We start from the raw sequence: 24,518 nt of genomic DNA, 5'->3' as shown, positions 1-24,518 counted from the left end.
CACGTGTAAGGTCACAGCAAGCCATCTTCTCAATGTCAACGTCAGTACCGTGCGATGACGTCGCGGTATGGGCTGAGCTGTAACGATCTTCTACTGTGAATAAATCGACCTCATCATCCTGCAAAGCGCTAATTAGAGCCAATGAGATCTCCTGACACAGAACTTGCGTGGTTAGCGCGAAATTGACAAGGGGAAGGCAGGTGCGGTTGCCAGTAATCGTCAGCACAGTTTGCCGCACGGTAACACCATGTGTAAGTATAACGGCCGGAATTGGTGCGACTACGTAATTGCCGTCAGATACAGCTGGTGAGGACAAGTCGACGTGTGTCACAGAGTGATGCGGTAGGCGAACAAAAACCAAGCAGCTCAAATGGCTTGGAGGCGGGTCCACAGGGTAGGGAAGAAGAGGTAAGTCAAGACGAAGTGAGCCGGCCGAACACTCAATGAGGGCAGAATGATGGACAAGGAAATCTAGACCGAGAATGAGTTCGTGAGGGCAACGCTCGATGTCGGTGTGTCTCTCAGCAATGGTGAGTCGGGCAGGGCACATGCGACTAGCGACAGTCCCTCCCTCGGCGACTTGTAAACTCGGTTCAGGGCAGGCGTCAGAACTTTCTTGAGGTGACGGCGAAGAGCAGTACTCATAATCGATATATTCGCCCCGGTGTCAATCAACGCGCACACAAGAACATTGTCGACGAGAACGTCCAAAACATTCTTCGTCGTGGGTGAGGTTACGCGAGGATTTCCTGCCAATGTCGTCATTGCAGCTTCACCTCCATAAGCTGCACTGTCTAGTTTGCCGGTAGGGGGTGCGGCGACTACGTCAGAGAAGGAGCGCGACGTGACGGGGGCGAACGAGATTGACGGCGGGAGGGAGAAGGCGAGCGGGAGTAGTGGGGCCGTGTAAAAGATGTCGCAGGGTCAGATGATGGGGTGGGCATAGAAGGAGCGAAGGAAAGGACGCACTAGAGGTACGAGGATGGTAATCAGGAGAATAGCGCGTCGGAGAAGTCCGGCGGCTGTGGCAGTGGCGAACGACATGTTCACTGCATCGGCACTTAAAACATACGGCTCGCCGTCCACGGTTTGCCATTCGGAGGGGTTGTGCTGTCCATAAGAGCAGTAAAAAGAGCGGGGTGGGGACGTGCGTGGACAAAGAGGTTTCGAGCTTACGGAACGAATGGAATGCAGGCCGACGTTGGATAACTCTTGATGGACAGCGGCCTCGATCAAGGAGATTGTCACCGGAGAATGATCAGGTGACGGGAATGAAGGGGCCGCCGGTTGTGCTGCTTCCACCTCACGACGAAGGATGCGGGTCAAGTTGTCACATCGCGACGGCTGGTGGAAGAGATCATCACAGGATGACGTAGCAGCTGTGTTGGGAAGTCGCGTGATGTGCTGGGATACCCGGCGGCTTTTAACATGCTCGAGACAGCGGCACTCCTTGAGGATTCGTATCGATGCTGGTGACGTTCGTAAGCACCAGTAAATTGAAGGCGTCGTCAGCACTGCCTTTGAGGACGTAATTAACCTTATCGTCCTCAGACATGTTCGGGTCAGCCTTGGCACAAATTGCCAAGACGTCGAGAAGTACGACACGTAGGACTCGGTCCACGTCTATACACGTGTGGCAAAGGCTTTCTTGGCATTGACTTGGCGACCGAACGGATTGCCAAATGGTCGCGGCGCCTCTCCTTGAAGAGATCCCAGCTCGAGATCTCCTCTCCGTGAGTCTGGAACCATGTCAGTGGAGCTCCGTCGAGGTAGAAAAGAACGTTGGCAAGCGTAATAGTCGTATCTCACCTGTGACTGGTGCTGACACGTTCGTATAAGCGGAGCCAGTCGTCAACATCAGGACTGCCGACTCCAGTGAAAACACCAGGATCCCGAGGGGGGGGGGGGGAGAAACGGCAGCGATGTTCCGCATCAATATATATATATTGATGCATGCTACACAAAGGGGACCGTGGTCTGCTCCGATTCGCTCTTCTAAGAGTAAGAACGTGCGTCGAGAGCGCTCTTGAGCAGCACTTTCCAATGTCATTAACGTGGTTTAACTGGTGGATCCGGAATGCCAAGGAGGTGCGACGTAATGCTTTCGCATTTGTCTCGCAGTTGCGGCAAAATTGCCACATCTTTTTTTTTTTATGTGAGTAGCACTGGTCTGCTGGATGAGGTTGGTAATCATCGGTATCGCAATACAATTGAAGGACATTATGTCATGAGGACTTTGCACTATTTGATAAGGAATTCCAAACAGCGAGTGATCCAAGTCTCTTCATTCAGCAGGAACTTTCCCATTAGCACCATATGGTGGACGTTGCGACCATATTTGGGGAACGCATATTTCTGAACAGGTTTTGGTCTCGTTCTTACTGAACTGACACACTTTAACGATTTACTGGGATCAGTTGCGCTGTTACAAATGCGCGCTAGACAGGCCGCTTGCAAATGCAGGACCACCTACCACCAGGGTGTCTAAGTGAACCATAACTGATCCGAAAACTGGAGCTCGGCCGTTCTTGTCAGCTGAACATGAACCAAACGGCACCGTTCATTTTTCGCTATCTAGGAACTGAAACTGAAGCGAAACTCATTGCAGGAATTGTCTCCAACCACTTCGGCAAGTGATTCAGGAGGTCTTTGGATCATCTGCTGGGGCATGTCAAAGGATAAACGTTGGCCAAATGCACCGACACTCCCGTAGTTGGCAAACAATCCCCACGCTGCAGCCAAGACTCGGATAACTTCAAATAACCGCAAATAGGTTGTGCCGTTCATTCTCTTGCTACTTTTAGCGCAACCAAGGGTGGGTGTAGTGCTGCACGGTCATAAAATAATTTACATCCATGAAATATAAACAGAATGGTAAAAATGGTGACGGGCAAAAAACAAGCGATAGCTTCGAAGTTTCAGCCGTTCGCATGGGTGCATTACCAGAACATGGTTGCAGATTGCACTGAATGGAAAATCATCTGCAACCGCAACACCTTTCACCCAGGTCACTGCCAAATCTTAATATGCCATATATACTCGACTAAGAGCCCCACTTGTGTAAGAGCCGCAGTGTCAACTTGGCAGCCCAAAATTAATAAAAAATACACATATAATTCGAAAAATGAAGACCGCTTTGCAGCTTGTGCGAATGTTCTTGGATTCTGTCAGCGAGGCTTGCACGGCGTTCGGGCATCGTTCTGAAAAGTTTCGATGGACCAGCCATGTCTGACGACGCGAAGGGCACTGCGGCCGACTGTGCCCATGATTGGATTGAACAAACTTTAATAAAGGTACTGCAGGACGTACGTCAGCATGCAGGGGGTGTCTGCCACGCAGGGACCGACAGGGAGCATTTGGCGGTCGTTGCGCGAGCCTGTTGGACGGCCCATTGCTGGTCTTGTAGGAGTGGGCTTCGTAGGGTCTTCTCCCACTTGTCAGACGTGCAGTCGGGCGGAGCGTTTCTACACTCCCAGAGCACCTGTGCGAGTGTCGCCATGACCCCGCACGAGGGGCACGCATCGTCGAGGTAGACGTCTGGGTAGGTGATGTGTAGCGTGGGGCGGGGTTGGGATAGGTATGTGTTTGTAACAAGCGTAGCGTTAGCGCCTGCAGCCTGTTTAGTTTGGCGTGCGAGGGCGGAAAAAGACGTCGTCGCAAGTAAAAGTGTTTAGTGATTTCGTTGTACGTTAGTGAGGCGTCCCTGCTCTCCTCCAGCTCATCGAGACGCGTTTGCCCGGGGTCGTTTGCCCGGGTCGCTTGCCACCGCGGTCGGTAAGCGTGCGCGCAGCGTCGTGGGCTGTCTCGTTGAGGTTGGGCGGGGCGCCCAGGATCAGACCCAGGTGGGCGGGAAACGAGATGATGGTGTGGTGCTGTAGGGTGCCCGGATCAGCGCCGCGGAAGACGCGTGTGCTTTCTAATCAAATGTGCGCAGCCGTGACAGTGACGGTATTCAGAACTATCGGCGGTCACCAGCTGCGTGGCGTGCTTGAATGGAAAAATAGATAGAAGAGAAAAAATGAATAAATGAAATGCAAATAGGCAAATTTGATCTCAATGGCCCAGCTATGTGTAAGGGCCGCATCTCGTCGTGATTGCGAAAAAAAGTGCGGCTCTTACAGGAGTATATACGGTATTAGGCCCTCACTGGCCCTTGAACTTCAACACCAGATGTGCACGGGGATGTAAGACAGCGCACATGTGCAACTAAATGGAAATGAATGTGTTTGTTGGTCTTCGAAAAGAAGCCGCAGTACGCCGGTGCCTCTTCGGTCACACTATATTGAATTTTGTGCGTAATTTCGTGCATAAGTGTAGCAATAATTTAAAGCTCTTAATTTCGTGGCCAACACTGCTCCCGAATCTGCGACTTCTGGCATATTAGCGGCAACTAAACTTCTCGATTTCGGCCTTGTCTGCACGGCCTCCCTTCTGTAGCCTCTATACGTGCATTTTAACACTATGTTCGAGTCAGGATCGAAGACTCAATTAATGCAATGGTACACCTGCGCTATCATGACGCCACTGAAGCAGCGCAAGAAGTACAACAGAGAGTAACAAGGAAAGGCAGGGTGCTTAAACAGGTGGATGGTTGAATGGCTGTCCTGCTCGGGGGAAGGCATTAGGAAATAAAAGAATATGAGAGAAAGCAAAGGTAAAATGAGATAAGCGCTCACGTGCACAGTAGCGAACGCAGGTTGTCTGTGAGCGTTTTAGAAAGGTCATTAGAATTCGTGTAGTTTTCCGGAGTACCTGGGAACCGGGTGAAAAGACTAGACTAGAATAGACAAACCGAGTGCATCCAGACTTCTCGCGTTGTTCACAGGCATTTTCTTAATGTACCAACAAACTCACTTTTCATCCCTTTTGAAGTTTATTAGGTTTATCTGCAGCAGGAAGGGGGGGGGGGGCGAAGTTCGTCGATGCGCATAGCGGAAGTGCATCGGCGATGCAGCGCTCAATCGCGCATTTCGTTCACCCGTGCGTTTGGTGAATTCGTTGACTAGTGTGCGTATATTTGCCCACACATTCACAAGGCGTCTTTGACGGGACTGAGCTGGTGAAGTCACGCGTATTCATTGGTAGCAAGATCACTAGAATGCGTACAGTACGACTTCGCACCATGCGGAGTCGTTTGATATACAAGTCTGCACGAACAGCGTGTGCCTATTATTGAGGTACAGAAACCGCATTGAGAAACTGAAACAGAAAATGATCGAGAGATTGCATTTGCGATGTCTCGATCGGTGGGGATTCTTAACGCGAGCTCCACTTTCCATTATTCAACTTCGTTGCGCTTGTTTACAGGACGCACCTGGCACGTTTGCGGACAGCGTTCTCCCTACCTCCGGCAACTTCATGTACGTATACCCGCTCTCATTTCCAGAAGCCAGCACTTTCCTGCAGCTGTCACCGCTCAAGTAGCGGTTTGGCACTCAAACAAAAAGAAATCGCAGCCGAGGACTTGAGCCATCCTTGCTGCATAGTGTTGTCGTCTGATACTGCATCCCGAGCGTAGTTTCGAAAGCGCCCGCTAAGTGGCCATCAGTAGCGCCTATATAGGCGGTGCACTACGCGTATATAACCGGATACTTGGCTCCATCCCCACAGTGTGCATCTGCGCAATCGACACGGGTTAGAAGAAATAAACACCGAAGTGCGGGAGTATCAGGTGTTAAGAAAGCCTAGCTTCAAAAGACACGACTATGCGCGCTTTTTAATTGGCTGGTAGTCGTGCTCCGGACAATACGATAGCGAGCAAGTAGATGATGGGACGCTAGACAGCGCACTTGCAATACGCGAATCACACGTAGACGATACATATTTTGTTACTCTGGCACCATAGGCTGGCATCCTGCTTGAGTGTGAAGAAAACGCCTGAACACCTACTGTTAGACTGCAAAAACACGGAGTAAGATAGAACGGAGCGCCGACTTTCCTGATGAATACTTGTGTCATCTGCTTCAAGGCTGGTAGAGAAACGCCCAGGCGGTGCTGAAACTTATTACGAATTCTAGCAACAGTCTCTCTGCGTGACGCCAATGCCCCTTCGCTACGCCGACAACACCGCGAGCTCTCGGAGAAGCAATGAACCTATCGCTCCAATTTCCAGTCGCAGTAACGAGTAGACATACCTCCCCAAAAACGCTTCACGCGTCACCTCATTGTTTCGCGATGTCGGCGCTGTCTGATTGGGTAATGGGTGTAGTGTTTAATTCCCACCCGCACACCGTTTGAATGCCATCAGGGTTTTTTGGAACTTCACTTAGTTTGCGGCATGTCTGTCTGTCTGTCTGTATTTCGGTCTGTTCGTGCCGAACCTCCTTCACGCACAACTTCGGTCACTGGGTAGTCCATGGTCTAAAGGGTACAGCCAGCACAGCATCGGGCTGCTGTACTGGGCGAGCTGTGTTCGAAACCAACCATTGGACCAACTTGGGTCACCGAGTTTGTGTCACTAGGCATGAGAAATTGGGTATGTGGCGCTTTAATGACAAAACAACACCAAACATTTATCTCGCGCCAAGTGGTATCAAACCCGCGTCATATATGTTCAGACGATGTTACCTTAATATACATTCATCAGCGCTGTCTTGTGCGCTTCTGCCTCCTGTCTTCGTCATATTGCGCTGTCCCTTCAAAATGTTCAGCCAGTACCAACTTGCCCAAATGTCGATCCTTCTACGACAGCTACATGATGCTTGCACACAGAACACTTTTTTTTTGTTGGCCCCGGAAACTCAAGTTCCAGCGAATCGCTGCTGAGGGAGAACCTATCGAAATGAATGTCGAATGGAAGCGCGAACGAAAAACTTGGAGGACGCTTGGAGGACAACTGGCCAGAGTGTTGTGGGACACTGATGGAAATGAACTGATCATGATTTATGGCGATAGAAACAGGCACGCCGTTCGGCATTGAAGTAGGGATTATAATTTTAAATTGGCAAAGAATATATCAACGGCCAGTAAGTGGTGAGGCCTGGCAATGAAATCTTGGTACTTCGAATGTAGTCTATGCGATTACTGTAAGTAAGTCGGCTGTTATTTAGTACAACATAATTATTGTTTAAAATTGCAGTTGCTATATTATTAGACAATTGCGCTTTATTCTATGCTTCGGAAATCAAAAGCGCAGGCATGGCTACGGCCACACGCTGAACTGCGTATCAAGCGGAAAAATCGTCGTTTCGTTTTCAATCCGATTGGTTTCGCTTTGGCTGTTTAAATACCAAAGCAGTTGGGCAGGAAACAATGGAAACACGTAGCTATTACCGCAAAAGTACTTAACACTTCAGAAAACATGAATCGCAGGAACGTCAAATTGTTAGACAAACTACTTTGTCACACTTACGGCCGCACTTGTCGTCTGCCTCCCACTAATGCCGGCGTATAATCACTATCGCGCTCACCTACCACCGCTGCCAACAAGCTGCCAGTGAAAGACTACGTCCTCACTGCAGATCAAAAAATTCTGGCAAAAAGTGTTCCACGGCGTTTTCGGCGTTACCACTTCATGATTACACACTCTGACTAGCAAACTTTCCATTGCATTAAAAAGTAGGTAGCATGAAAATGGGCTTTCAGCTCTTTAATATTCACATTTAGGAGTGGAATGTGATAGCATTCAAAGTTCCCTGACTGCTTCTCACGCTTCCCGGCAACTGCAGCGTATGCAACCATAATGTTTACCTGCTAACGCTGGAGGCAAACAATATGCATGAAGGCGAACTTTCTGGCTCTTTTTTTTTCATTCCACTCGCATGGCAGGCGCCGCCGCTGCTGCGGAGGCGAGTGCCATCTGGATGGTGTAGCATGGAACCGAGCGGAGCGCGTCGCTCCTACTTGACAGTAACCGCTTGTCCTCGTTTTTTCCCTGTGTCCCCTGTCCTGCTTCGCGCTGCACCACTCAGTCTCATGGAAAACCAACTAGCCCAAACCATCGCCCCCCTACTAAGATGTCGAACAGCAGCTGGAAAAGGGTTTTGTGTTCAAGGTCCGCGTAACAAACATGTGTTTTCTCGTATAATCAAATTACAGTTCGACGCTACCATGTCTATAGAGTGAGTGTAATGCTATGTTCAGACTACGTTCGTAAGGCGCCCATTTTTCGTAACATGCGTAAGCGGAAGCGCAACAAGCGTATGCGTCTAGTTCAGACTGCGAACGTAAAGGTACCAACGTGCGCAAATCACGGGAAAATCGTGGGTGAGAGTGTTAAAGGGTCAACAACATTTACGACTGCGATATTACGACCATTGCGACACAGCCAATGACCGATAAGCTTTCGGTTTTCAAGAACCGGTGACGACACTTCCGTCCTTCCGTCTGCAGTCAGCTCCGGGCGCGGGAAGTGCCATTCCCCCATTCCGTGTGCGCGATTGGCTGTGTTCGTGAAAATTTTTGCAGTGGGCCTTGCGAGGCTGTTTTCAGTTCATCTGGTTTATCCGCCGAGGAAATCGATGGCCGCAGATGCGTGCTCCGAACTTCGATGAGTGGTCTCATTAGGTTTTCAAGGAAGCGGAACTGCTGGGGCGACATGCGCATGAAGTTATGAAACATCGCAGCGTCACCAACTCGGAGCTTGGCGAAAAGGTTGTGAAAATCGCCGTCCACGCCCCTGTCGAGAAATACTTGCCGCACCCAAACCCTTCTGCGTCGCCTTCGTCGTCTTCGGGCGATTGAATACATGACTATAAGTTTGTTTTGAGCATGAGCTTCTTCGATCTCGGCCAGCGCTCGCATGTTGACAGGAGCCATATTGGACCGCTGGTGACGTCGATTCTGCAGCTCCAAGTTCCATTGGCCTGTTGTAAAAGCCGTAATTTAAGCAGCAGTAAATGTGAACAAAGGTGCCGGCTTAACTGCCGTAACGTTTTTTACAGCCGTTACGTTCGATACGCCGAAAGAGCTGTTGCGCGCGTTACGACCGTAGTGTGAACATAGCTTAAGCCGTAATTTACTAATTTTCTGACGCGTTTTACTTTGAGAAAATCAATTACTTCATGTAATGCATATGCGCCAGCCGAAGGGCCTACGTGGTTCGGGGTCATTTTTTCACACGGAAACGGCGTCGACGCCGGATTTTCTGCGACACGGGGTCCTTAACGGCTGTCGCATTAAAGTTCATTTCACACGCAAAGGAAAATGGCAGTAAAAAGCTTACCGTGGGAAACGTGGACTAGGTCGAAAACTGTGCCCAGCGCGATACTTCAACCAGATACCTTCGCCTTGGACACACTGGAGCGTGTCATTTACCCAGGCTTCCCTTCTTTCAAGTCCGCGCCACGATGGCACAACCACATTGCTCTCTGTTTCTCAGCATAGTCATGCTAGTACAGTGCACTTGTAAACACCCTCGACTCCCAGGATCATCCCGATGCCCGGTGATTGGGTGTCGGGATAAGACGAAGATGAGACAACATTGCTGGAGTAAATGTTAGCACGGTGAAGCGCGGTGTAAATTTAAGTTCGTCAAGGATAAAATCATCGGCTCAAAGAAGGATGCACTGAGGGGGAGCGGGGGGGGGGGGGCATTTCGCGCACACACGCAAAGCCGCGCTGCTGGCTCAGCCAGCTAAAACATAGCCTTCAAGTTTTGTTTCCACTCTATGAATGTCACCTCTGGAGCATGAATTAAGGTGCCACTCATAGCCCAAACAAAGCCAAGTCGCAGATTTTCAGTAGCATAAATATAGCCACGTAGCCAACTCACCCAAGTCGACGCCAAAATTTTTTTTCTGTAACGCAATTTGACTATATATAGCCAAACCTGGCAACACTGCAAGTTGTGCCTGGCTGTCCTTCTCGCGCCTCCACTTTTGCCCTACAGGCATCGAGCTCCACCACTGGAAATGCTGGCGCCACCATCGGCGTGACGTCCTATTTTTCCCGCTTCGAGTGTATCCTTTACAACGCTTAAAAGCCCTACAATAGATAGTGGCTGCCTTTGAAGGCGCGCAACATGGTAGACTACTGCACGGTGCCACAGTGCCGGGCGTACGCAACGGAGCCCGGTGTCAGCCTTATTCACACGTAGCCGCAGGACAAGAAGCTGCGTGAAGCTTGGCTCGCGAAACATAAAACCGACAAACAGTCGTCGGCTACAACTCGGGTATGCAGAAAGCACAGACGCGAGGAAGATTTCTGCTACGGCGCCAGGTCTGCGATGTTTGGAAAACGCGCACTGAGACGCTCGTCCGAGTCCACTGCCCAACTAATGTCATGACGGTTTGGTCTATGAAGTTGTCGATGTCATAGATACTGGCAAGTACACTAGAGCGGAAAGGGAGCGATAAGAAGCACATTAAAAAAGCAGGACATATGGTCATGTTTGTGTTATGAATTAATGCACTGGATTACTAAAAAGAAACAGCGGGAAATCGCACGCTGAGAACACCGATAAACATACAGTGCGACGCAACTCGAGAAATAATATCGAAACATCCAAGAATTTCGAAAAAAAAAGATTGAATCGTTCCGACGGCACATCACAGTCCCTGTATGCGTCGACGTCTCTACAATGAAATTATTTTTGAACAGCTCTGATAGCGCCCACGCAACAATGATTGCTTGTATACTATCAAATGTTCATACTATGCGGCCCAAAGTTCATGACACGGTGCGAAAACGCGCAGGCGGCGAAAGCGAAACAGTGCGCGGACAAGCATGCAGACGCGCAGTCGGTCGCTGCGAATCTGTGCGATCGCTGCATTGAGGCTTCATTCAATTACGCTGCATTTAGTTATGCATACACTACAAGAACGTATTTCACATAGTTTGCTCTCAGCGTTTTCCTACCTTCCACGCAAGAAGCCGGTTCGGGAGGCTCCATCGCGGCGACCGCGCGCACTGGCGTTCACTGTACGTATTCGGTAAAGAGATAGCGTCTGTAAACGATTCTGTGCTTTCAGTTTGCCGAAAATTATTTTTTAGACAGTAAAAAACTTCTCTCGTTTCGAAAGTACTTACGGAAATGTCCGGGAGAGCTTGTGCGTGGTGTTTTCAGTGAGCGCTGACAGCAAAACCTATGAGGAGCGCGTCACGTGATCCCTCATACTATGCCAGCGAGGCGCTTCCGATAGATGGCGACTCCGTAACTCCTCGCCGCCAATACCTGCCCTTGGCGTAGTGTCATTGCGGTGACTCGAAAGGCTGTTGTAGCGTTTTTCTCCTTACTTCTACCTCCCACCCCAATCTTGTGCGGTCACATTGAGGCCTGTCTGTAAATGAATGAGTGTGTGACCTGTACTCAATACCCTTGTTCTCCACCCGTTTCCTCATCCTACCTCAGAAGAAACATTAAATAAGAATTGCTATTCTCCCCGCCCCCTCCGCGGCGGTGGCCCGCTATATATATAAGATGGCGCGATGGCATGTCGCCAGAGTGCCGGCTCGATAACGGTGGATCGCGGTGCCTGCTGCCCAATCCTAAACGCAGAACCGCCCACGTTTGGCACTGCGTGCAGTGTATGCGGTTGCCTGTTGTTGAAATAAGGCAGCAGCTGCGCTCAAAGATCGCATTACCAAGAAGCATAATCTTCGGCCAATTTTTTTCCTGTCTCGCCGCACATGGCGGCGATCATTTTTTAGCACTCATCATCATCATCATCATCATCATCATCATCAGCCTGGTTACGCCCACTGCAGGGCAAAGGCCTCTCCCATATTTCTCCAACAACCCCGGTCATGTACTAATTGTGGCCATGCCGTCGCTGCAAACTTCTTAATCTCATCCGCCCACCTAACTTTCTGCCGTCCCCTGCTACGCTTCCCTGCTACGCTTCCCTTCCCTTGGAATCCAGTCCGTAACCCTTAATGACCACCGGTTATCTTCCCTCCTCATTACTTGTCCTGCCCATGCCCATTTCTTTTTCTTGATTTCAACTAAGATGTCATCAACTCGCGTTTGTTCCCTCACCCAATCTGCTCTTTTCTTATCCCTTAACGTTACACCTATCATTCTTCTTTCCATAGCTCGTTGCGTCGTCCTCAATTTGAGTAGAACCCTTTTCGTAAGCCTCCAGGTTTCTGCCCCGTAGGTGAGTACTGGTAAGACACAGCTATTATACACTTTTCTCTTGAGGGATAATGGCATCCTGCTGTTCATGATCTGAGAATGCCTGCCAAACGCACCCCTGCCCATTCTTATTCTTCTGATTATTTCTGTCTCATGATCCGGATCCGCAGTCACTACCTGCCCTAAGTAGATGTATTCCCTTACGACTTCCAGTGCCTCGCTGCCTCTTGTAAACTGCTGTTCTCTTCCGAGACTGTTAAACATTACTTTAGTTTTCTGCAGATTAATTTTTAGACCCACTCTTCTACTTTGCCTCTCCAGGTCAGTGAGCATGCATTGCAGTTGGTCCCCTGAGTTACTAAGCAAGGCAATATCATCAGCGAATCGCAAGTTACTAAGGTATTCTCCATTAACGTTTATCCCCATTTCTTCCCAATCCAGGTCTCTGAATACCTCCTGTAAACACGCTGTGAATAGCATTGGAGAGATCGTATCTCCCTGCCTGACGCCTTTCTTTATTGGGATTTTGTTGCTTTCTTTATGGAGGACTACGGTGGCTGTGGAGCCGCTATATATTTTTCAGTATTTTTACATATGGCTCGTCTACACCCTGATTCCGTAATGCCTCCATGACTGCTGAGGTTTCGACAGAATCAAATGTTTTCTCGTAATCAATGAAAGCTATATATAAGGGTTGGTTATATTCCGCACATTTTTCTATCACCTGATTGATAGTGTGAATATGATCTATTGTTGAGTAGCCTTTACGGAATCCTGCCTGGTCCTTTGCTTGACAGAAGTCTAAGGTGATCCTGATTCTATTTGCGATTACCTTAGTAAATAGATTGTAGGCAACGGACAGTAAGCTGATTGGTCTATAATTTTTCAAGTCTTTGGCGTCCCCTTTCTTATGGATTAGAATTATGTTAGTGTTTTTCCAAGATTCCGGTACGCTCGACGTTATGAGGCATTGCGTATACAGGGTGGCCAGTTTCTCTAGAACAATCTGCCCACCATCCTTCAACAAATCTGCTGTTACCTGATCCTCCCCAGCTGCCTTCCCCCTTTGCATATCTCCCAAGGCTTTCTTTACTTCTTCCGGCGTTACCTGTGGGATTTCGAATTCCTCTAGACTACTTTCTCTTCCATTATCGTCGTGGGTGGCACTGGTACTGTACAAATCTCTATAGAACTCCTCAGCCACTTGTACTATCTCATCCATATTAGTAATGATATTGCCGGCTTTGTCTCTTAACGCATACATCTGATTCTTGCCAATTCCTAGTTTCTTCTTCACTGTTTTTAGGCTTCCTCCGTTCCTGAGAGCATGTTCAATTCTATCCATATTATACTTCCTTATGTAGCTGTCTTACGCTTGTTGATTAACTTCGAAAATTCTGCCAGTTCTATTCTAGCTGTAGGGTTAGAGGCTTTCATACATTGGCGTTTCTTGATCAGATCTTTCGTCTCCTGCGATAGTTTACTGGTATCCTGCCTACCGGCGTTACCACCGACTTCCATTGCACACTCCTTAATGATGTCCACAAGATTGTCGTTCATTGCTTCAACACTAAGGTCCTCTTCCTGAGTTAAAGCCGAATACCTGTTCTGTAGCTTGATCTGGAATTGCTCTATTTTCCCTCTTACTACTAACTCATTGATCGGCTTCTTATGTACCAGTTTCTTCCGTTCCCTTCTCAGGTCTAGGCTAATTCGAGTTCTTACCATCCTGTGGTCACTGCAGCGCACCTTGCCTAGCACGTCCACATCTTTTATGATGACAGGGTTAGCGCAGAGTATGAAGTCTATTTCATTTCTAGTCTCACCGTTCGGGCCCCTCCACGTCCACTTTCGGCTATCCCGTTTGCGGAAGAAGGTATTCATTATCCTCATATTATTCTGTTCCACAAACTCTACCAATAACTCCCCCCTGATATTCCTAGTGCCTATGCCATATTCCCCCACTGCCTTGTCTCCAGCCTCCTTTTTGCCTACCTTGGCATTAAAGTCACCCATTAGTATAGTGTATTTAGTTTTCACTCTACCCATCGCCGATTCCACGTCTTCATAGAAGCTTTCGACTTCCTGGTCATCATGACTGGATGTAGGGGCGTAGACCTGTACAACCTTCATTTTGTACCTCTTATTAAGTTTTACAACAAGACCTGCCACCCTCTCGTTAATGCTGTAGAATTCCTGTATGTTACCAGCTATATTCTTATTAATCAGGAATCCGACGCCTAGTTCCCTTCTCTCTGCTAAGCCCCGGTAGCACAGGACGTGCCCGCTTTTTAGCACTGTATATGCTTCTTTTGGCCTCCTAACTTCGCTGAGCCCTATTATATCCCATTTACTGCCTTCTAATTCCTCCAATAGCACTGCTAAACTCGCCTCACTAGATAACGTTCTAGCGTTAAGCGTTGCCAGGTTCATATTCCATTGGCGGCCTGTCCGGAGCCAGTGATTCTTAGCACCCTCTGCAGCGTCGCAGGTCTGACCGCCGCCGTGGTCAGTTGCTTCGCAGCTGCTGGGGACTGAGGGGCCGGGGTTTGATTGTGTTGTTCATATAGGAGGTTGTGGCCAAGTACTGCACCAGGGTGGCCAATCCTGCTCTGGTGAGGGAGTGCGTTACCGGTTCTGGTCACCGGGATCAGGTCACACTCCAGGCCTGTTTATGCAATTTTGTCAGCACGCGGATTTTTTTAAAAAATCCGGTGGAAAATTGCCGGCACCGGGATTCGAACCACGGAACTCTTGCACGCGAGGCGGGTGTTCTACCTCTACGCCACCGCTGCCGCTTTTTAGCTCTATCAGGCATTAAAAGTAGAAAGGAGAGAGCGTGTTTCAAATGTGCATAGTAGAGAAGAGGCGAGCGGTCAGACTGCACTGTAGGAAGCCAGCACACGTGATGCAGGCATTAGTTTGATGCGTGAAGTGTATTCAAAGACAGTCAAGATGGCGCTTCAGACTAATTGCCTCCGTGCTGCAGACACTGAGGAAACACAAGCACCGCAGATTTATTGAAACGTTGCAAGACGTAACAGCCAGCTGCACCAGCCACTAACCATTCATTTGATCACAGTCCGAAGGCGGAGCGGCCACATTCTACACTGTACCCTCGTGCCACGCCTGAAACCTGGCACATGCGTTTGCGCATACAGAGACAATCTTCCATTATCTTTGTGGCAACATGTTATATAGGACAAAACGAATATACGAATCAAGCCCGAGTTATGAATGAATTATACATACGCCACACTAGATATCGCATTCCCAATCAGGGGCACCGACAGTCATTCCCATGCGCGCCACCTGGGGGGGTATTCTGTAAGAGTCCACCTAGTGGACTATCCATTTCAGCCGCTGCTGATTGGATGCAGCTGTACGAGAGAGGAGGAGACGAGCGGCCCTAGCCAATCAGCAGCGGCCGAAATGGACAGTCCACTAGGTGGACTCTTACAGAATAGCATCCCTGGTCCATATTCACTCTTTCACTGCGCTTTCTATGGTCCTCCTCCGTGAAACGTTGAAATGTGTCCGAACTGCGTTCCACGAAATGTGCAGCTGCTTATCGTGCGTGAAAGTTTATTCTCGTTCTTTGTTCTTTTTAGAGCGCCGCTCTCAGGCGCCCTTTCCTGCGTTGAGCGTCGGCGTCCTCGGGGCAACCGAGCGAACGAGCACATCCATAGATGAAAGAGCGAAGGCGGAGCGTAGCAGCGGATGAAAGACGGCGATAGCGAAAGCAGCGCGTTGAGGAGAGTGGAGGTTGAGGACGAAGCGGAAACACGAGGCAGAAAACGGTGGAGGCGCGTATGGTGAAAGTGTGAGAAGAAAAGCGGAGCGCTGCGCAAGACGGGCACTGCAGCGACGACCGCTACAAGATGGTGCCAGAGTAACGCACCTTCGTCTGTTCACCGATGACGCGATCTATAAGACATGCGGCGAGTGCGTCCACCGATACCATATATGGAGAGAAAGTGCTGCATGAGCAGTGGTTTGTATACGGCGGCTGCTGCGAATCGCGCCCAAGCGGCGCTGCCTCTCGCGACCTCCCGATTAGCGAGGCAATCCCGTCACACTTCCCTCCGTTTGCAATGTGCAGCACGAACAGATTGTCCGCACCACCAACGTTATTCACACCATTCTCTTCGTAATATAAACCGCCTGCCATTGTGCCATTATGCAAATTATTGACACGCATACTTCTTTCGCGTATAGAGCTGCGCTCAAGTTTCGCATTAGGGAATATCGTAATCGTTGGTGAATTTTTTTACTTGTTTTTCTTATTTCTTGTAGGCACGCAATCGCGACTGTATACCAGGTTTTCTTTTTTTTCTTCTTTTTATTATATAGAATTTAGGCAAATTGCCTTTGGCAGGTAGCATTTTTCTAATACTTAAACTGCATTATTTGAAACGCAGACATAACTTGCCCAACAAATAAAAATGAATCACTGAAAACAAAGTGACCCCCATGATGGCCTAATAGCTTAACGCGCTCTGAGAATATTAACAATTTCCTCTGTTCATCACCCAAGTAGCGTACTGTTTACTGACCTTCGGATTCTTTCTTTCACGGCGTTACGCAATTATAAGATCACTTGTTTAGTTCACAAAATACTGAACACCAACTTTCCCTTACCCAACACCATATTTAACTTCCCACGTGCAAACACCAGGCAAGCAACTAACTTTAACTTAAACCATCCTTATTGCTGCAATGTATACGGTGAACGATTAATAGAGTTCTTTGGCGCTATAACTTGGAACACTGTGCCTGTGGAAATAAAGTAACCAGGAATTTTGATCTTGTATGTAAACGCTCCTTCTTGTTTAGCCAAACGTAATAGCTCTTCGTAAAAAAAAAGTACTTGTTCATGTGAAAAATATTGTTACTCATTGAGCAGATATGTATTTGGTTGACCTATATATTTACTTTTGTGTATTGGACCAGCTACTAGCCACATAAGCTATTGGTCCAAGTATTTTTGTACACATTACTTGACTTGTTTAAATAAAGCTCACTTTTTGATTGATTGATTGATTGATCGACTGATTGATTGATTGATTGATTGATCGATCGATTGATTGATTGGCTTAGGCGTTGACTGCTAAGCCCGAGGGCGCGGGATAAATTCCCTACCGGGGTGGCGGCATTTCGATGTGGGCAAAATGCAGAAAAATGATAGTGTACCGCCAATTGGGTGCATGTGAAATAACTCTACGTAATCGAAATTCGTCCGGAGTCCCGCACTACAGCGTCTCTCATAATTATATGATGGTCCACGCCATAACCTATGATTATATAGGTTATGAGATTTCGGGAGTGTAAATTTTCTTTTGGGGGGACAAATGTTTTTTTAGACAAATACGTACATGCAGCTGATTGTTATAGGTATGTGAACTGCACCACTTTCCCTAATTAGTTGTATGACTGTGCGGATTTGCCTGCTCTACCTTAACGTAATTTCAGTACTTAACGTAATTTCAGTACAGTTTGCAAAAGAAACAAACCCTCATAATTCGCGTCTGCGGCGACAGGACGTAATCGTTTGTCATGCAGTCGATGCTCTGTTCTTTGTCTTCCAAAAGCCTTGCAAATGAGCACGCGAGAGCTAATGACGCTAGCAAGAACGCATGATTCTCGAAGGAGCCGCACGGAAGTCATGGTTCGACGAACAAGAAGTGTGTCCGGGCTGCGAAGCGAGACGCAAAAAAGCAGCAAGCACGAACTGGAGGAACGAAGATTGAGACATATTCCTGCTTAAAGGTAATGCGTTGAAGGTAGGTAGGTTGGGTGAAGTGCAGCGTGGTGACTGTCTCTCAACAGTGGACATCTCAACTGCGCTGCACAAGGTGATGAGGATTGGAAAGTGGAGTGAACATTGAAGTTGCGTCTCAAGGTCGCGGAAGCTGAGGGTAATAGAGAAGAGGCAAGCCAGCGATGCTTGGAATGGCTGAGGCTGAAGGCGTGAGAGGTCAGTAGCCTTCACTAAATAGGCCAGCAGCCTGCCACTAAATGTCTGTAGGCTGTCATTCACACTAAGAAAAAAAAGAGTATCCCTTACTCTTTTCGAAGAGTCTGGACTCGTCACGTATACGACTCACTTTGTGGGAGACACCCGAACTCTCTTTTGGCAGAGAGTCCCTAGACTATCTGTGCTCAATACAAGGTGTTCGCGTGACTCCGCACACAATAGTCATGCATACTCTGTTGTAATAGTCGCCTATACCCTCTCAAAAGGGTTACAAGACTAGTGCTGAGGGAGTCCGTTAACAATTCTAAATGAGTCGAACGACTCAAGATAAAGTGCCACATGAACACTGCAAGAATGATTCAGGTAACTATTCTAGATGAGTCTGATGACTCCAGCATGTGTGTCAAGTTACCCTTAGTGCGTGGTGCCGGCCTCTTGCAAATAAAGTAAGGTAACTAATCTATGTAAGTCGTTTCACTCTTGGATGGCAGTGTCGAGCCGCTTTTCAAAATGTGTCAACAACTGTTGCTGTAAGTACACACGACTACGGCTAGTTCTCAAGAAGACTACGATGAAAAGACAACATAGGATAACAAAGAATCCACAGTAAACTTGACAAAAAGCACATGGCAGGTTAGCAAGAAAAAGTTATTATTTCATCAATCTTTGTTACTGTCTTCTGGAAAATTCAAATGTATAAGTCAGCACAGAATCACTATGAAAGCAAGACAGTTCTCTTTACCATTAAACTGGAATCAATAGCCAACTAAGCAAAACAGTCTTAAATAAATATCCAATATGTAGCCTGCAGCTGCATATGCATGACACTGCAATGCCACTCAGAACCATAATGAGACCCCAAAATATTATGTAACTCATGTAGAAGGTTAATTCACCACAGCACAAGTCTCTTATAATATGTCAAAATATTCATAAGTTCAACCTATTTCCCTGTTCTAAAAGACTTAACTTACGACTCAACATTCTAAGCAAGTAAGCTACACATAGCAAATAAGAGAGGCTGCACTTATGTACAAAGGAGACCCATATAATGAAGTGCAATAAAAACAATATTCCAACTTAGATTACATTATCTATGCATTATGCTATGCTTGCTGAAAACAACTGGTTTGCAATTGATAATCCAGTCTAATAGTAAAAACACCTGTCTTACCTTATGGTACTCTTGTTGGCACTTTTTCCCACACAATTTGTGCATGTTAGCGTGATGAAAATTGATCTGAAAAACACCACACTAAAAAGTTGCGCATCAATTTTATTCTGTCATACAACATGCAACAGTGTATAAAAACCTCATAACTGACAAAATTACAAAAATAAATACAGCAACACTTACACTGATCATTTATTTATGTTGACAAGCATACTTCTGCAAGACTAAGTAAAATAGCTGACACAGACAATTTCACAGGTAGAAATAACCGCTAATACAAAACTTTTCATAATGCAAACACGTTGACAAAATAAGTAGCACAGGCAGCTGTATTTTGTTACGGCAAAGATAGCGCATGAATGATGAGTATACCCGCCGTGGTTGCTCAGTGGCTATGGTGTTAGGCTGCTGAGCACGAGGTCGCGGGATCGAATCCCGGCCACGGCGGCCGCATTTCGATGGGGGCGAAATGCGAAAATACCCGTGTACTTAGATTTAGGTGCACTTTAAAGAACCCCAGGTGGTCAAAATTTCCGGAGTCCCCCACTACGGCGTGCCTCATAATCAGAAAGTGGTTTTGGCACGTAAAACCCCATATATTATTATAATGATGAGTACAAGAGAGGAAGCAGAACACATAAACAAACTATACCCAGCTGCATGCACGCAGCTGTAACAATACACATAGTGCACAAAGATCCAAAAGAAGCAAAGAGGAAGATGTGAGGAAGGCTTCTTTTACTCATCACAAGTCATCCTGTAAGAGCACATTATGCACTGGCTGTAATCTATCCTCAGGAGATACATGAATAAGTTACTTTAGGTGCCACATTTATAAATCACTCATACAATGTTCTTGTGGTTTTCCTTATTCCAATCTTTAGCTTAGCAAGCATGACTGAGTTCCGTAAAGCCTCCCTACGGCTTGGCACATATACACAAAGAAGTGTTTCTATAAACACTGGAGGTCACGGACGGATGACGGACACATACCTCTTTTAATTCTTTTGTCTTTGTCATTATGATTACCTACCACAGTAGTCTTTTGTAGAGTGAAACACATCCAAATAACACACTGTGGGCAACCAAGTGTGAATACCTGTTCTCGATTTCTACCTTTCTCTGGTGTCCCGCTAAGGTAACAATGGCGCAAAGGATTGTCTTCCCATTGTATGCATTCCCATACAATAGGAGCAGATGATAAACCACATTAATGGTGCGTGAAATAAAGCATCTGTGCTTGACTTCTCACTGCCGCTCCAATCTGGAGTGATCTTTTTTTTGCTTTGTATACACTAGTACAGGTGCTACGTAGTCCCCTTGGCACCCAAAGCAATTCGCACACCACAGCAGGATGTCAATTTTTTTTAATTCTAAGCAGAACTCTCGTTATGGGGGACAATTGCGAGCCTATATTTTTGCTTTGTATCTTAATTATGTTGTTGACCTTTAAATTTAGCCACTTTACTACTTTTCTGCAGACAGGCCATTGCACCAATGCTAGGTTTTGAAAACACCAGAGCAGTGTAGAAAGCAAGAAGAGATATTTATAATTTGGGTGCCCTCTCTGCATTACATGGATATGTTTCAAGGAACGATAAGACTACTTGGTAGATAAACATATAACAGATAAGAGAATTAAGCTCAAAGCCTACCAAATTAGTAACTGGGAATTTCATATGCAAATTAAATTTCCTAATTCCCAGTGATGAAACAGTTTTGAGAATATGTGCGAAGGCAACCAAGTCACTCATTCTCACAAAGAGAACAAAATAAAAAGAAGCAAGATTACAAGAACTTCGAACTTGCAACCTAAAGTAAGACACCTGACATGACTGATTTATGCATTTACTGAGCATAAATTACAGCTAGCGCATAATCTGCTTGAACAAGATGACAAACAATGAGTTACTGTTGCTTTCTCTCTGGGGCATTTGGCTCTTCTGAACACAGGCACATTGTATGGCACAGCTGCGTGGATGTAGCTGGGCATAGTTATGAGTCAGCATCACTCTGTTATTATGGTCCTTCACTATTATCGTTAAAATTTATATTTGGCAAGCAGCCTAACTATCGGGTTGATCAGCTGTATTTTAAACAAAACATACTGACAGATTTCCGTTTCTAGCTAACATAAGGAGGCGGGTACATCCTTTCAGATTTCAAGAAACAGCTGTGCAACAGAAAGTCTACGATGACCAGTACCTTTATTATTAAGTGCCATGTACTAGATCTTTCTGCAATGAATACCTCTATTACCAAAAATTGTAGTCTGAAATACTAATTGGAAAATATTTACAAAAGTGACAGATACTTGAACTGAATTACAATTGCAAATGTTTTCGTAAACAAGATCACAATAATTGAAGTTTTATTAATTTCAGCAAAATGGCTGACATCCTATTATTGAGGCTAGTCAGTGCTGAAGGTATTGTTAGTTTGTAGGAGTCCTCAGACTGACAGCTCTGAAATATTTATCGCCATACTTGGTGGAACATGCTTTGCTGTTGCAGATATTACTTAGCCACAAAACATTTTGTAAGCTTTATGGGACAATTCTGTGCGGAAGATAAACCTATCTGATCATGTCTTTTTGGGTTGTGTATCACGGAACTGGTGCTAGTCTGAGTTCTTACAAACTAGACGTTATTGAGTACGGTAATTATAATGCCTGCCACTGTAATAAATTTCTGTTAGCGAAAATTGTCGCATTGTCATGAAGCAGTTATGTTCAATTTTTAGCGGCAGTCACTGCTGAAACACTCAGTACAAAGCACAAAACAAAGATATGGAGTCAAAATGTAAATGTCGAACAAAGTTATAGTCAATTCTTAATTTCACAGAACTGTCTTTTTTTCTGTTAGTTTGCCAATACCAATTGCACATACACAAACATCTTAGTATTGCACTTCTGGTAAATGCAGGAAATTTCAGTGTTTAACAGGAGCCCTTGGGAAGACAGCCCAGAGTCGCTTCAACAAAAAGACTTACATTCAATTTGCGTTTCTATGTTGTAGGTCACTATAGCAAGGGGCATGTTTTGCTGATTGATTATTACTCGAAACAGTCTTATTATTCGTACTAGAGGCTTGAAAAGAGAGCAAATTGTAGAGTTCTTCATGCAGATGTCATATATGTCATTAGTATTTCTTTCGCTGCTTCTTGAGTTATGTCCTACACAATGGGAAAATACACTGATCTTTGCGGGCACTTTCTTGTGTAAATTTTCACAAGAAGCAGTGTGCTGTAGCTAGCTCAGCTCTTTGTAGACTGCAAAGTGCCGATATCTATTCAAAGAGCATGTAAAGTTACTAGAAGTATGCAAAATTAGTAGGCAGGCAGAGAGGCCTGCCTACTAATCTTGCATACTTCTCATGCTATTGTGAAAAAAAACTATTGAATATACTTCAAAAACATTTTCTCACAATAGCATGAGAATAACCTTATGCACTTATAGTTGTCCTATACTTCAAAATTTGGCATATGTACTCTTCAAGATATGCAGAATGCTGTTATCTAATTGAAATTGCAATCTGTAAAATTATTTGTGGCCTAATAAATTTTTGCATAGTTCCAGTAATTGTACAAGCCGTTTGGATAGGTATCACCACTTTGCAGTATACGAGTAGCTAAATAGGATACAGCATGAAGCTATTTCTGAAAATTTTATACACAGGAAAGTGCCCACAAAAATATTTTGCCACTGTGTAGGACATAACTGAAAAACAGCAGCTACACAAAAATAAATGAGAATTTAAATCTAATAAAACACTTTATGAATGACAGTATATTCAAATCTCTAGTACAAATATATAAAAAAGTTGTTTCGAAGAATTAATAAGGGGGTGTCAGTGTATTCTACCAAAGTGTTAGAAAATGCCTTTAGGCATACCATGGGGAGCTTTATAAATAGCACAAGCACGCATCTGCCTAAAAAGCCCCATGCCCTGCTTGAATTCATTAGTCATTTTTGCATTCTGTTGTATGTCACCATTTGCATCCCTTAACATAGAGTGCACAAAACCAAAAACAGCCTACTACCGTATTTACTCGCATAATGATTGCACTCGCGTAATGATCGCACTCCTAAATTTTGTCGTCAAAGTTCGATTTTTTTTATTTGCCATGTAATGATTTCACCCCGAACTTGCCGCAGCGATGTGTCATGTGCCAAATCTAGCTAATAATGATCGCGCTTACCATCTGTCGACTGCTATGCGAACGACTCTTCAAGAAGAACCAAGCAGTCTGCATGCAAAAAACTTTCTTAAGCAGATGCCCCATTTCATTCCTTTCATCACTTTCCGCACTTCTACGACAAAAAAAAAGCTACAACCAAACTTTCCTTTATTATGTGTAGGCTTTATAATGGTTGTGGTCAACAAAAACAACAAAAAAGGCGTCTTTCGATTCTTCTCATCTGCACTTGTGGGCACGCTACAAATCGCGAGCGGCAATGATAGCAGCCACGTTTACACTGATACGTTAGAAGTGTACCCTATTCATTCGCCGACGTTTGTAACGCAGCTAAGATATTCGCCCACCCTTAGCGGAAACGTGCCACATTAGGACAGTGGTGAAGACAAATGCCGCAGTTTTCGCAGCATGCCCACCATGTGTTCCTATGTCACTGGCAGCTAAGCGCGCCCATCTGTTTCTGTCCCCTCAAAGTGGGCATGGCTATGTTATTGCCGCAGACTTGCCGATATTATTCATTACTAATATGGAAGAAACTGTTTGAATGCACTGTAATGTACTCACGAGAAGAAAAACACATTCGGCGCGTTCGGCTTGCTCTGCCGGCCACCATTTTTTTTTCGTGTCCTGCACTACATACAGCAGCAGCCGCCTATTTGTTGACCTGTTGTCATCCCGTAGTAAATTCCAGATAATATATTTTTTCTTTTTGCGGGAAATTGAACCAGCGTAATGATCGCACCCCTGAATTTGAGTCAATTTTTTTTACAACAAAGTGCAATCATTATGCGAGTAAATAGGGTAACACACTGAATTTTTAGCCTGTAAAGGGGTTGTATACAAATGGGGGCAGCCAACTCTAGTGTGACAATAAACAAATTCTCACAATATTGAAACCGGTCATAAAATATATCCTCAAAAATTTGGAAATGAATAACCAAAGAACCTTGCTGATTGTCTTATTGGTGTCCTAAGCAAGACCTTTTGATGTTTATAATTCCTAGTTTCATTCACTTTCTCTAGTAAATGGGCTCTGACCTAGACTACTCAGTGTAGGAGACTAACCCAGACCAGGAAGCCAATATTTAAATCTGAAATAAAGACATTCATCCCACGAACACGTCATTGCTGTAACATCAGAAGCGTGCATCCAT

The 24,518-nt window shown here is 46.0% G+C and overlaps 1 protein-coding gene across 1 annotated transcript in view; it reads right to left on the bottom strand.

The window, feature by feature from the left end:
* LOC135916919 (tachykinin-like peptides receptor 86C) overlaps positions 1 to 24,518 on the bottom strand; it is a 386,707-nt gene that overhangs the window by 138,219 nt on the left and 223,970 nt on the right. The window lies entirely within an intron of this gene.

This window comes from Dermacentor albipictus, unplaced genomic scaffold (assembly GCF_038994185.2).
Source record: "Dermacentor albipictus isolate Rhodes 1998 colony unplaced genomic scaffold, USDA_Dalb.pri_finalv2 scaffold_38, whole genome shotgun sequence".
In the NCBI taxonomy this organism is placed as follows: Eukaryota; Metazoa; Arthropoda; class Arachnida; order Ixodida; family Ixodidae; genus Dermacentor; species Dermacentor albipictus.
This window is presented reverse-complemented; position numbering and strand designations above follow the sequence as displayed.